At 41.1% G+C, this 15,179-nt stretch overlaps 1 protein-coding gene across 1 annotated transcript in view; it reads right to left on the bottom strand.

Moving 5' to 3' along the window:
* Positions 1 to 14,584: 14,584 nt before the first annotated feature.
* Positions 14,585 to 15,179, bottom strand: part of LOC119646940 (lachesin) — a 182,025-nt gene continuing 181,430 nt past the window's right edge. Inside the window, exon 13 of the mRNA XM_038047630.1 lies at positions 14,585 to 15,114. The gene's annotated coding sequence lies outside the window, so the exon portion shown is untranslated. The remainder of the gene's footprint in view (positions 15,115 to 15,179) is intronic.

Here is a 15,179-nt window from a genome sequence, read left to right as displayed (position 1 = left end):
ATTCCAATAACTGATCTCTCTTAGTAAGAGGTCCCGCGACAGGCCGACCAAGAAAATGCATCCCATGTCGTTAAAAAAAAATGATCGTGTTGACTGCTAAGTCCCGGAAAAATGATAGAGCTTCAATTGACGCGGTAGCGCGGGCCCAGCCCTATCGAGAAATGGGTAAGTGGCTCTACAAGAAACCCGATTGTCTGGTATCATAAAATGCGAACACGATAAAAATGACTATAAACTTCTCTATTTTGGTAGCCCACAAATCTAATGCGGTATTGGCATTACCATCTCTGAGGGTTACCGTGATGCCATTAAGGAAGTTGAGGGATAGGATTACCGGCTGATTAAACTCACCATTGTATGCGCTAATTGCACTATTCACTTCTTCACTGCCTACACAACACAGTCAGATCGACCCAATACCTTCTGGCAACTTATCGATGCAAAGACCTGCCACGGGCCTGCTGATGAGTATATCGTGCGGGCGACATTAATGGTCATGTGGATGGAAAGACAGAAGAAGGGGGCGAGCCAATAGTCGATTTTGCGGACACTCATGACCTTGATGTGTGAATACTTCGTTTATCGAACAATAGGCTCCTCATCTTACATTTTATAGTGGAAAGAGTAAAACTAAAATCGACTATATCCTCAAAACACGCTGTCGCTGACTGAAAAGCCGCTTCCTATGAGACCATCTTTAACATCGATCGTTGACCGCCGTTTTCATCATCGATAAAATAACGCGAGGAACGCAGTGGCCCGCTGCGCATTAAATGGTGGCAACTTCGTGAAAAAAAAGACGAAATGATCTCACTGACGTGATTACGAATATGGAGGAATCGTGGAACCAAGTTAAAGAGACGATCCACAAAGCGACCCATGCAGCACTCGAGGTTACCAAGCGATAAGCTGTTCATCAACACTTGGCTTGGAATAACCATGTTCAAAGCATGGTACGCGAAAAGAAACGACTCTACTACAAGTTTCTCGACGATAAAACGCTGGGTAATTGCAAATTTATAAGAATACAAACAGGGAAACATAGAAACCGATCGGTGACACCTAAGCGGTCCATTATAAATACCTTTACGATAGACAGGACACTCTGAATGGCGGGAGAGATCTATATCGACTTGTCAAAAGCCGACAAGAACGCACACAGGATATCGAACACTTTTGCTGCATTAATGACAAGAACAGTACTTTGATTATAGACAGACGCGCCACCATGGATACATGGCGGTAATATTTCCATAAGAATTGCTGACATTTGGAGCAATTGCACCTGTCAGCGCGACTGAAGTCGGGGTAGCATTAAAACAAATTAAGTCAGGGAAAGCAACAGGACCTGATGACATCGAATCTAAGGTCTGAAAAGCGAAAAGCTGGGGCTCATCACAATGAATTCCCCCTCCGGGTCATTGAGGAGTGTAGAATGCCATCTGAGTCGCAACAGAGCACCACAGTTCCAATATGGAAAAAGAAAGGTAGTCCTGCAGAATGTTCAATTATATGATACCATGAACATTTTCGAACGCATTCGCCATAGTTCCAAAAGTACGGTTTGTCAAGAAGTGTGGAACTACTGACACAATACACGCTGCGCGGTTACTTATGGAGAAACGCCGTGGGAAACATCGCCCTGTTTAAATTGCATTTCTGGATCTTCAGAAAGCGTGTGACAATGTCCCACATGAACTCATCTGGTATGCTTTACAACGACAATTAGTACCAGAAAAACGCTTTCAATGGGTTCAATTGCTCTACCATGATCCGAAAAATAAAGTCCAAAGAGTTACGGGTGTCAAAACTGCTTGGTGTCTCCGTTGGTATTCATCAAGTAATTGTCCGCTTACCGCTTCTCTTTGTTCTGGTTATAGATACTGTCACACGGGACAAAGTCCAGCGCCTTAACATCGATTTACACAGATGATGTTTTCGTAGCGTGTAATAGTAAAAGTGATATCGAGCAACTTGTCCAAAAGTGGAATGATAGCCTCATGCAACGCGATCTCAACCTGGATGAAGTGACGTTCCACAACTGGTGTCCTCTGTGATCAACGTATCAACGAACGTCTCAAAATTTACCGTAGTGTCGTCCGCCCAGTCGCTCTATGTAGTTCTGAGAGTTTGTCCACTATAAAAGACAATGAACAGTATCTCTCGGTAATGAAGACGAAGATGTTACGTTGGACCTGCGGCGCAACATGCGTTGATCACATCCGAAATGAGGATATCCACGATCAGTTTGGGCTTGCATCGATCGTGGAAAAATTGCAAGAAGGGCATCTTCGATGGTATCATGTAGCTCATGCTAACGAGAATTCACTTGCCAAAATTGGTCTGAACAACGAAGTCGACGGTAAGCGACCAGATGCTCAACCGAAACAAGATGGCGATTAGCCGAATGCTTATGAGCGGGACGAAACCTTAAGGCAGCCCAAACAGGGCAATGCCCATGGGGAAGGCGACATTTCATTCTCCCGATATTGTTTCAGTGGTAAGCAAATGGTGAGAGTTACATCGGTAGTGTCAAACTTCTTAGAAGGTCAATGTGGTTGATGGTAACTTCACCGATGATGATTTTCAAAGATGCAATCCAAACTCTTCAAGGTGCTAGAAAACAGCCAGATGGAGTTAGTTTTATAAGATCGATATTTTTCCCTTCTTTGATTTTCGCAGCTCTGATAAGACAGTTCTGTAATGTTATCGGAAGAGGACGGGCAAATTCATCCGTGACTCAATTCTATATGGCTCTAGCAGTCATCATGGCTGTGTAAACGTAATTTGGTGTCTATTCTCTTAAAATCGATGAAACCTGATGCGCTGTAGGCAGGTGCTCTTCTGCCGTATCCTAACTTAATGGCCTAATTAAAGTACAATCCCAGAAGTTAAGAGAAGATGTCTTCGAATGAACATGGGTATTAGCTTAGTATGCCTTTACTTAGGTACAATTTTCCACTCAAGAATTTTACAATACATTTACTTTTATTTTATTTTTCCTTCTTAGCTAATAGCCAAGCAAACAGGTATAAATGCTTTCTAATACTATTTAAAATTTTACGACAAAGAATATCGCATTGCCTCTACCTGGACAATAGTCGAATTTGACCGATAGTGTCCTACTTAAGGCTTGCGATGTATTCTTTAGTTGAAATACAATTGGTATATATCTATTGGTACTTTGTATATAAAGATGTGTAATAACTTATGGATAGGGCGATGGTCAAAGGGCCATCCTGGTTGGCCGGAGTTGACCGTTCAGGCATTGCAATTTTCAGCAACAAAAGCAAGGAGAATTAGCCGCCCATCAGGGTAAGCATGTTGAGTGGATTACCGCCGAAGGGCCGAGAATGAGTTTTGCATATGCTACAAAGGAGGGGATTGGACGATCCGTAAACAGCTCAAAAAGCCGGAGGGTCCTGGTTTGGATCGGGTGCCTTGACAGCATCCCGCACACCTGACTAATCCATGTCCAAAAGCTGTATCGCATTAATCCCAAACTAATAAAGCTTTTGGCGGCAGTCATAATACTGAATGATATTAACGGCATAGTTTTGTAATCAAATATTGTTTATATGCTCAGTGGGAGCTGTCACACTAGATGTACTTATACATATGATATCAAATTGTATGCTGGTATCGATCTTAGAAGTCTGCTGCACATTATGCATCAACATCCACCAAGTCGACTCGCAACGCTCTTAGTTTTACCGCAAAGAGATCTAATAGCCATTTGTTAATCTGCATTTGTCGAAAAGGCCGCTGTGTCCAGGACAGCTTTTTGCCGAAATGAAGGGATTGAGCTATGAGCCACTGGCTCGGAAAATCAAAGAAATTTGGCGTCTCGAGAAGGTGGTTGTATTTCCCATTGTATTGTCAGCTATAGTTACTGAACCTTAATCCTTTAAGGCTTCCCTAGAGGTTCTGGAGCACTCACACGGTGTAGTTCAAACCATGCTGAAATTTCATCATTCTGCAAACTTGCTCGATATTGTGGCAAGCTATCTACAGATTCTTCTAATAACCTACGCAATAGCAATATATATTTTTAAGTAGTAAGAATGGCCCGATTTTGTCCTCGACGAGTATTTAGCTTCGTAATTGGATTGGTTGATTTTTCGTCAGTCTTTACCCAGATCGAAAGCCCAAATTTAACAATAATTCGTTTCCTTTCCTGCAAGTCGCCCAATCTACTTTTACCGACCACCCGTCCGACGTTTCTTCTGTTTTTTGCGTGTGGCTCCTCAGCTTCCACTTTCGTTGCGGTCAGCGGTTGCCGATTCACATGTAAATCTCTAAATTTAAAAATGAAGGAGGCGTTAAAGAGATAATCCACTCGACTGGATGTTGTTCCTCTCTATCAGGGCACGTCCACGGTTGATGCCGACTCCACGGGTTTGACCGAATTCTCTAGATGGAATTCCGAGTATAACGTCTCAAATATTTAAGTCATACTCGTTATATTTACACTATTTCGACAAAAAAACAAATTCAAAGTAGTCAATAAATTTTAAACTAGAATTATCATATTATGGTACTTCTACTAGAACCAACCAGCAGTCCAGAGTTTTTTTCTTTTGAAAATTTTTTTCCCGGACTCCTGAAATGATTTCCTTTCCAATATGTCATAAAAATAGAACCAATAAAATTAAAGTCGAAAGAGTGACCGCTGAGTCACCTTTTCGTGCAAACCTTCCGCACCGAACCTTCTTCTCGACCTTCAAAACTACCCACTCCAACTTCAGAGACAAAGGAAGCTAAAACCCACGCTACGCCTATAACTCCACCCGCTCCCACGTCCTAACTCCTCCTAATTCAGACTTAATGAGTTTATTCCACTGAATCCGGGTGGATTTTCTGAATACGAACTCGGGAAAGAAAAAACTTCGAAATTTGAATAAAACTCGTTCCAAGCACTGGTATAAATAATATTTTTTAAAAAAATATCTAAATTGCGGATGAAAGTCAAATTTCTGCTTTCTTAGCCATCGAGCCACCACAGCCTGGCTTGGCGGTCCTTCATCGAACCTGCCCTTACCCAGCAACAAAAATCCTATAACTTCATTTCTCCCCAGGATTATCGGAATGGATGACATTACTTATCGGGAGAAGAAATGCATTTCCAGCATATAGCATAATCTGACCTATTACCGAACCATACAATGCATAATGAAAGCAACAACAAAAAGAAAAAGTTATTGATCATTTCGAAATGTTGAAAAATTTATATTCTATATTAAAATTGAAAACGTTCAAGAGCATGTTGTCTCGGGAAAATCTGAGGGGGGAATATCTGTTTTTAAGGGAGTGTGGCGGAACTGTACCAGGCACCCGGAAAGATCACAGCCGGCCACGAGGCCAATTAAAAAGAGCGGGAAGACTTCACACTGAGTAATCGTAGCATTTATTTATTTTACTAGACTAATTAATTTGTAAACCATGTTTTTATTTAAGAAAAATATTTTCTTTTTTAGAAATAAATGTCAAATTGTATAATATATTCAAAACTCTTTATGTGTCGTCACGAGCAGGCATAACCTACTTTACACAATTATTCAGTGTAAAGTAGTCCCGCTCTTTCGTGCTGGTCTCGCTCTCTCCGGGCACCTAGCCAGGAGGATAATGGAGATGTTGGGAGAAGTTAAACAGGATGAATAGAAGCTACGCAGCATGCATATGAGAGAATCCTTTATCAGTTGTTCGTCAAACATTGTGAAAGACGTGATCCACGTGCTGCGGACACCATAGATAGTTAAAATCTAAAAAATAAAATAAAATGAAATGCCACCGGGCTATGTCATTTTTCACCAGACCAGTATTTAGTAGCATCAAGATTAACTTCTTCATGGGGCTAGAAGCTACATTTCTACTTTCTTTTCACGTGCGTGTAGCACTTTTACCCTTTCTCTCCAGATTTCTCAAAAATAAGTCTTTGTTTTGCCACTTTTTATGGCAAAAACACATCAGGGTTTACTGTGGATAGGAACGGGCGAACAGAAACCCTCTGATAGTTTTTCCAACTTCTCAACCAAAATCAACCAAAATATTTTGATGTTATATACAAATGAACTGTAGAAAAGTCAAGGTTCTCGAAAAAGTTTAATTTACATTTAGTGTCTTACTCGTATATACGTGGAATGAGCTTGTTCTCTCTATCAGCTCGAGACCGGAGGCTACACCAATCTATCGACTGTCCCTCAGCCAGTTTACCTTTAAACCAGCAATAGCATAGCATCAGGGAAAAAAATATCAACTATCAATTTTTGTATAATAAAACCTTGGGATTGGGAAGGATTCACTCCAGACAAATCAACAACAGATCAGATTTTCTCTCCGTGGCAAGCGATGAAAAAACTGATGGAATATGGACATTAGTTGCACCATCTTTTCATCGGCTTTAAGGCCGCCTATGACAGCGTGTGTCCGGGTAGCTGAGTGGTTAGAGCACAAGACTATCGTACGGAAGGTCGTGGTTCAAATCTCACTGGTGGCAGTGGGATTTGTATCGTGATTTGACGTCGGATACCAGTCGACTCAGCTGTGAATGAGTACCTGAGTCAAATCAGGGTAATAATCTCGGGCGAGCGCAATGCTGACCACATTGCCTCCTATAGTATGCTGTAGTGTACGATACACTACGGTCTTTAATGAAGTGTTTTAACACACTTCAAGGCCCTGATCCAATATGGATTGTTGCGCCAACGATTATTATTATTAAAACCTTGGCTATTAATGGATTAAAATACTAAGTAACATGCGAAGGTTTTATAAAATTAATTTCTTCTAGAATGTTTCATAACATCAAGGGTAGGTGCTTATAGTTCGCTGCGCTTTTCCTATATTTAAGCTCGAAATTTTCGTTTGAATCTATGTGAACCATATCACAGAAGATCGGGTATATATGATAGAATCAACGAGATACCGATCTTGAGTGCTACAAGGTCTATTAGAAATTTCTTTCTATAAAAGTTTGAGATCGACTCAGTCATCAAAACAGCTCAGATCAAGATAATCTACAAATACTAAATTTAATATTCGGTAGCATGTTTAGCCATGTATGACAATAGTAATAATATGCCCGTTAATACGAAATAAAATAACAGGGCAATTAATTTGTATCTTCTAGTACTCGTATCTATCTTATTTTATAATTTCCATTTCTCATTTTCTCTGCGTTTATAGTCTATAGTCACTGAATTTCTGAGTTCAGATAGATTATGAAAACACAACTTTAAAGCTTGAAATTCGATCATGACATTAATCCTGCCGATGGTTCAAGCTTATGATAATTGGCTACGAATTTTATTTCAACCATGACGAATTTTCCGGGTTGCTCTTTGACAGAGGAAAACTCATTAAACATCATGCATTTAAGCTGTTCATTTTCGATGTCCTGACTCAGTAGATATTTATTACCAACTCATGTAGCCAAATCTAACCGCTAGAAATACTTTCCACTTCAATCGACTGTATTTGCAACAATTCCCAGAGTTTTCAGCTCCCTCCTTTCCCCCCTTTCAATAGTGTATGGACATGAAGACAAATTATTTGCCAGCTTTTCCACTCTCATTTCGATTTGTGGTTTCCATGAAGCATCGTAAAATATTTGCGAGTGGGTAAAATACTGACTACTATATACTCCCATATGGGGAGAGTCATTTAGATAGTCTGCAGGAGTAGATGATTTATAACTGTTAAATGTGCGACATGTAACATATGTTACGAGTGCTATTATACATTTGTACGTACATAAATATTTCAACAGATAGATAATGTTAGTGATGTCTTCCTTGTCGATTAGTTTTTCCCTACATTTCGACGTGATTTCGTCCTTGCGTTGTCAGTGCAAATAAATATGGAAATTCGGTCATCTAAAATGATGTTTTTTGCAGTAGCTTTTATGGAGGGCTCTGATGTGGCTATTTACATTTCAAGTCGGATAGTTACGACTGCCGTCTTCAAAATTTATCTACGAAGATCTAACTCCTCATCTTCGTAGATAAATTGTCTGTCTGTTATTAGAAGACAAATGATAATTAACAAATCATCAGACTCAACTTTATTCAAATAGTATATGGTAAGGAGCAGTTGAAGACGTTATCATTTAATAAATGATTCCAGGATTATGGATTATTAGATTGTATTAAATTTTCAACATCGTTTGTAGCATAAAGCATATTCACTTGAGAGTTCATATTTTGTGAGTTAAGGATCAACCGAGCCTTTCTTTATTCTGCGGAAAAGATAAGTTGAAGTGAAATCCCAAGCTTGAAACTAAATTAGTAGTGGCTGACTGATGTTGGTTCTCAAAGCCAATTTATTCAAAACGCAAATAATAATATACGAAGGATAAAAAATGTAATCAAATGGCATTACTCGTAATATAATTCTAAAGTTTGTCATGTTACTTACCAAGCCACGATATCATAAACGAAGAATTAGGTCGACGCACTGTCTTGCTACTCGTACGCACTGTGATCAGAAGACAAAAGTGGCAGTGAATAGGTCACACATTAAAGAGAGGCGACAATTCGATTGCTGGCTACGTCATGCAATGGGATCCACTTTCCCAAGATGGCCGCCAACGCAGAACTGTGGAAAAGGAGTGCAGGCGTCTCAGGATTTCTTGGGAAGAGCTAAAGCACATTTCAGGTAACCAGGAACGATGGCGTGTGTGACTAACGCTCTAAGCCCCATCAAGGAGTAACTGGCAACAATATATAGGTCCTGTAAAGGATGATGGTGATTACTCTACACAACCTTATACCTTGCAAAAATTTATCAGTCCACTTAACAAGCTTCGAAAAAATTCAAGTCCGTACGACTCATTCAACGTGCAAAACCGGCCCCGCTCCTGCCGAAAAATGACCAATATTTCTCGATCCATAGAAGGATCAGGAGGCAATCGAGTTAGTGCAATCCGTAGAAACGTTTGTCTATAACCTAGATATCGATACCTTCAATGGTAAAATGGAGGAACTTGTGGAAGAATCAATCGCATGTGCGCTCAGCAAGAAACTAAATGTAGAAGGGTCAAGAGTTACGGCATGGAACATCAACCTGTTAAAATTGACTATAAGGTCCTACATTTTAGGAACTCAAACATTACCATTGCCATTCCTGAAAGTGTGTGCGTGACATCTTTGAAGAAGTCAAGCGGTTGATGAATTCCATTGTTGTCCCAACTAATCTCTCGATTCATTTCTTTGCCGCAACAGCAAAAGCACCCAGTTAAGTAACAACACTTAGTGTCATTGTTACACAGTTGTTTCTTTTAGTACTTCCGTACTGTAATATCGAAACAAGACTATTGTAATATCGTAAAATCCTTCTTATCTACGTAAAATCCAATCCTTTTATTAGGGTCATTCTGAGCAGCGAAGATGCGCAAATGCATCTTCGTTTATTATTCAACAACAGGACATGTCGTGAAAGAAAACATTTGACCTGAGTCGGGTATGACGAGATATGGAATATTTATAAGGGTCATACGGAGGAAAGAAGATGTGCAGATGCATCTTCGTTTATTATTATTTACGACCAGGATTTATACTGGTCTTTAAAAGATGCCGACGGTGCGGACGGTTCTATAACTCACCCTACGATGTCGACAAATTTGTAATAAAATTTACCATGAATATCCGCGCAGCTCACTACAAAGATCCTGCTAATAGAATGGATAGCCCAGACGGCGAGAGAGAAATGTATCGACTTCCTAAAACCCGACACCAATGCATACTGGGTATGTTGGTGGTGAAAAAATTTCCTCAGCCATTATTTCCACAATCACTGTATTTCCAGCAATCCCACCTGCCAGTCCTATATATCAAGTACGACTTGTTTTGTTTGCATGCCCCATCAAATGTTTATACTTTTGAGAGCTCCAAGGGCGTCAGTGATGTTGACGTTACGTATGTGAATGTTGCAGCAAAGGCTTTTTTGTCCAGTCATGGAAAGTGTTGGGTGCAGTACTGGTGACCATACTCCAATTGAAGCCATGCTGCTTAATGGGAATGTGTCCCCGACTTACAATGATTCGTTTGAATATGCGTGAGTGCAACTGAGTGGAATATTTTGCTCAGATGAAGAAGTTGCGAGTCGAGTGTGAGATCGAAGAGGCATGGTGAAGTTCATCTCGGGCTCACCTGGGATAAAATGACTTATTGTGCTACTGAAGTCACCAGGGAGGGAAAGTAATTTTCGATCGTACAGGGCCATATCTCTTCTGCGGTTTTTGGTAAGGTCCTGAAGAGGATTATCATCCAAAACCCGGGGATGAAAACACCCCATTCCAAAGTCCTGCCTGCGAACTGGCAGACCCCCCGATGACGCCCTGATACAAGTGGAAAACTCTGTTGCCTGTTGATTGGATGAAGTGAATGTAAAGAAGATCTGACCACGTATGAGTACATCAAATGTGCCTGCCAGAGGAAATTTGATTGTCGACTTTATGGTCGAGGTGCGGCTCAAGAATTCACTCAAAGCCTTCCCTGCTTGTCGTAAGAGACGAACAAATGCAGTAGAAATTTCCAGGCTTGCAACTTGCAAATTTTGAAACTTTATTGCTACTGAAACGCCAACAACGCCAACGCCTAATGACATTTGGCTATAGAAAATAGACTATGACTGATTTCTGGAATGTGGGTACGCTCCTCGAGAACAGTAGCAAGGGTCCTCACTTTTTCGAACTTGAGCGGGGATTCCAGCGATATAAACTGGACATTCTGGACTTAAGTGAAGTAATATGGTGGGACTCTGGAGATTAATTCTCTCCGTCTTGCGGCAATGTGCGTTTGTACTCTGGAAAGCCGAGTAGTAAAAGGCGCGCTCTCTGGGTCTAGGAGGCAGGTCTGATAGACTTCTAACTGCAAGATTCCGGTCTACGTTAAGGAGACTGTACTGACTGAACTATCCTAACCAACAACGGATACTTCCGATGTAGTGGAGAAGAATCGTTTCTACGAACAATCGCATGCACTTCAAGAAAGGTGGGCTCTAACAACCTCTTCCTGGGGCATATAACGGGGAAGCACGGTTTTGCCGACCGTAGCTGTAATGATAGGAAGCTCGTGGATTTCAACAACTTACACCGCCTCGTCATTGATCGCACATTGTTCGAGCACAGCCGCCATAAGGACAGTTGGCTTTCACCTGACTGACGCCGTACAAACAATCAGGGCGACCACTTCGCGATCAGCAGTAGATTTAGCAGTTGTCTTCTGGATATGCGTAACAAAAGAGGCGCTGACACCGGCTTTGAAAGGCATCACCATCTAATGGTGGCTTACTTTCACTTGCATATTGCGTCAGCCACTTTTCGCAGTGTTGAGGAGCAGCCACTAAAGTTCAACGTCAACCGCTTGTACGACCCAGCTGTCGCTCGACGGTGAGAGCTATCTTGCTGATCAAGCGGCAGGTCTACTGAGTAACGCGCCTGAGAATATCGATGAGCATTGGGTCTACATCAAAAATTTTCTTTTCTCAGGGACTGCACAGATCGTCGACGTCGGCGTCATAAGATCTAGCTAACTTAGGAGTCGTGGAAGCAGATTGATGAACGGAAGGGTTTGACGGCTGTACTGACCGTTACGAGTGATGGTGGGCGTGATGCGCTCGAACTCAGACACTGAGCGAAATCCCGAGAAGTTCAGCGTAGTTTGGGAAAAAGATGCTGTAGATCGCAATCATTTCAGAACTGTATAGCGCATCACGAAAGAACTTGTATGTGGTTCCAAATCTTTGGATGATCTTGTGAAGGACGTTAACGTTTGACTTCTGGTGGAAAAACACCTCACCATGGTTTTTAAACATATTATGTTACATCCGGTGAGTTTCCTCTTCTTGTGGATGAGATAGCCGGTCACCGGATACAGACTGTTCTTCCAAGCGGAAGAGAAATCATTTCGGCAATCAATGCACTCAGCCGGAGTAATAGCGTTGGGTTTGCGGATCTCCCCGCCGAGTTTTTTGTCGCTGCACCTGTAGTCACTGCAAATTTGCTGCTTCTACTTGAACGGACATCTTGGGAATCCGACATCTTCCCCAGAGGGTGGAAATAGGGGATGATCGTTAAGATTCCAAAGAAAGGCACGTTTCGTGTGACAATTGGAGGGGTATCTGCGTTCTTCCTCCCGTCACAAAGATAATGGATAAAATATCCTGGAACGCATCAAAGAACACCTCAAAAACTTGATCGACAGAGAGCAGGCTGCTATACATTCATTTCGAGAAAGCTTTCGATAGCGTATCTGGAGGGATCTGCGCTGGTCGCTAGATCGGATAGCCCCCACGCCGCGAACATCACTGGTTATGACACTATAACCAGGGTAGAACTGTACACGGCCATGAGACAATTCGATGTCCCGGCAAAATCAACAATACTAACTAGGCTCACCTTGACCAATGTGCGAGGCCAGATAAAAGGAGCAGGATCACTCTCGAGACCATTCAACATCAACAACGGTTTAAGATCAGAGGATGCCCTATCACGTGCCTTCTTTAAGTTGACCCCGGAGAAAGTGATTAGCGATGCAGATGTGAATGCAAAAGGCACCATCTTCTTCAAGTCCACCCAACTACTGGCATATATTGACATTATGGGAAGAATAAATCAATATGCACAGTCTACTTTAATCCAGATCGAAAAGGAGGCGTGAGATCTTCTTCTGCATTAATGAATGCAAGACGAAGTACATGGTGGCAAGTTCAGTGTCAAAAACTAAAGAACGAACAACATTGAATCGCACTGGTCAAACGAGAATAATAAAGATAGGAGACTACAACTTGAGACCGTTGATAATTTCTCCTAAGGTCGAAAATGACAATGGACAACAGCTATGACGATGAAATCCGCACATGGTCGTTAGCAGCCAAAAGAGCTTATTTCAGCTTGCAAAAACTGTTTCGCTAGAAACGTTTTATCATGGGGTCAAAGCCTTTACTATACAAGGCCTGTATCCAGTCTGTGTGTAATCCTCGGAGGCCTGGGATTTCAGCAAAAAAAATTGCGAACTCTTGGTCGCGTTCGAGAGACGAATCCTTTAAAGAATTGTTGGTTCCCTACATGAGGATGAACGATTCCGTAAGCTATATAACGACAAAATCTATGAGCGATACCACGACCGTCTGGTTATGGATCAAATCCGGCTCAACAGATTGTGGTGCGTGGGTCACCTAATCCATATGGATGATGATGATTCAGGCCGGAAAGTCTATAAGGGCAATATCTATGGTAGAAAAAGAAGACGAGGCAGACCCTGCCTGAGATGGAACGATGTCATAGGTCAGGACTCGAGACAGCTTTCAGGGATATCGAATTGGTGGACCTCGGCGCAAAGCTGGGGTGCCTGGAGTTACTAAGGCAGGCCTAGACCGGTTGTTGCGCCGTTGTTGATGATGATAGTCGACCAACACTCAAAACCACACTGACAGAATGGACGACAATGCGATAAATTTTAGATTTGAGATGTTCGTTGATACGTCGATTACAAAGAACACCAGTTGTGGATCATCACCTCATCCAGGTTGCATTAATGCGCGAAGTGATTTCATAACGAATGGTAGCATTGACCTGAGATATTCAAATTAGTCAGTTCTGGGCAGGACACTGCCATCGACGGTGATTGTGCCTTTTTCATAGGGATCGGTCGCCAGTAATCGGTTCAGATGGTAATTTGAACATTCTGCTGGAATATCTTTCTTTTTCTATATTCAAACCGTAGTACTTTCTTGCCCGTCAGATGGTGCTCTATCTTCCTCAATAACCTGATTGAAGAATCCAGTGAGCCACAGTGTTGGGTCCCAGCTCTTCGCTTTTCACAACTCAGATGCGATGTCATTGTCCACCACATTATCCACTTCAGTAGCGCTGACAGGTGGACTGAAATGTCCGCAATGTTTTTAGAAGTAGAGGATGAGCCAATTCTTCCATTGAAATCTGCTCGAAATATTCACGACATCTTTCCGTCGTTGCTCATCGGTAGGTAAGCAAATTACCATTCTTGTGATTAACGCAACAGAAGTGTTCGAATATCCTGTGCACGCTCGTGTCAGCTTTTGACAAATCGATACAGATCTCTCTCGCCATCCCGAGTTTCTCGTTTGACAGCAATCGCTTTCTTTGCTTCCCGGTTGGGCGTTCTTATAAATTTACCAATTGCCCAGCCTTTTATCGTTGAGAAACTTGTGGTAAGGCGTTTCTTTTCACGAACCTTTCTTTCAACATCATTATTCCAAAAGCAAGTATCTCAGTTGATGAACCGCTTACCTGCCCTGTTGACCCCGAATGTTCCATAGGCCGCTTTGTGGATCGTATCCTTATCTAGGTTCCACAATTCTTTCCCTTTCATAATGATCGGTAATCGCATAAGTGAGATCATTTCTTCTTTCTTCTTACGAACTAACCACCATTTAACACGCGGCGGGCCAGTGCATTCTTGACGCTTTTTTATCGGCGGCTTGGTTCGCAAGACGACAATCAACGGTGTAATATCGATAATTAATTTCAACCAAAAGCGAACTTTTCTAGCCTCTACTAAATAAAACTCAATTTCTTCAAGTTCATGAAATCTTATCTGATTTATTGTCCTGTATCATTTTTTTTAAATATTACTTAAATATACAGTTTGAAACTTCTTTAGTCATTCAACAGTTTTTTTACATAAAATATTTCGTTAACGAATTTCTCAGTTAGATGTTTGACTTTATAAAATATGTCCTAAGAAATACATGTTGCATGTTGGTTTTAAAATGATACGTAAGTCGATTGAATCAATTGTTGTCATTTGTTCGTTTCTTTTAGATAATCTTGAATTTTACTTGAAAAGGAAGGCATTAAATATGTTTATATGTAGTCTCTTAACAACTAATATACCTCCCTCCGGTCTGTGGGTGAAAATAATATCGAAGTTAACAATAAACTCTTCATCAAGATATTATGTTCACTTACATCTAGATTAGACTTTTTATCTGGTTTCATATTAGATGTTTTTGTTTGTTCGAATATCTTTACAATATTTTTTTTTTTTCGTTTTTATATTGATATAAATTCGTTTTTAGCTAATGAACGTAATTTTTTCAAAGTATTCAATCGGTTTCACATGGTTTCACTGTCTAATGCAGAATTCGTAGTTGTTTTAGCGTATATAGCAGTTTCAGTAGTTTTAGTACATTTTAAA

Source organism: Hermetia illucens, chromosome 1 (assembly GCF_905115235.1).
Source record: "Hermetia illucens chromosome 1, iHerIll2.2.curated.20191125, whole genome shotgun sequence".
Classification (NCBI taxonomy): domain Eukaryota; kingdom Metazoa; phylum Arthropoda; class Insecta; order Diptera; family Stratiomyidae; genus Hermetia; species Hermetia illucens.
The sequence above is the reverse complement of the archived record's forward strand: the minus strand, read 5'-3'. Positions and strand labels throughout refer to the sequence as shown.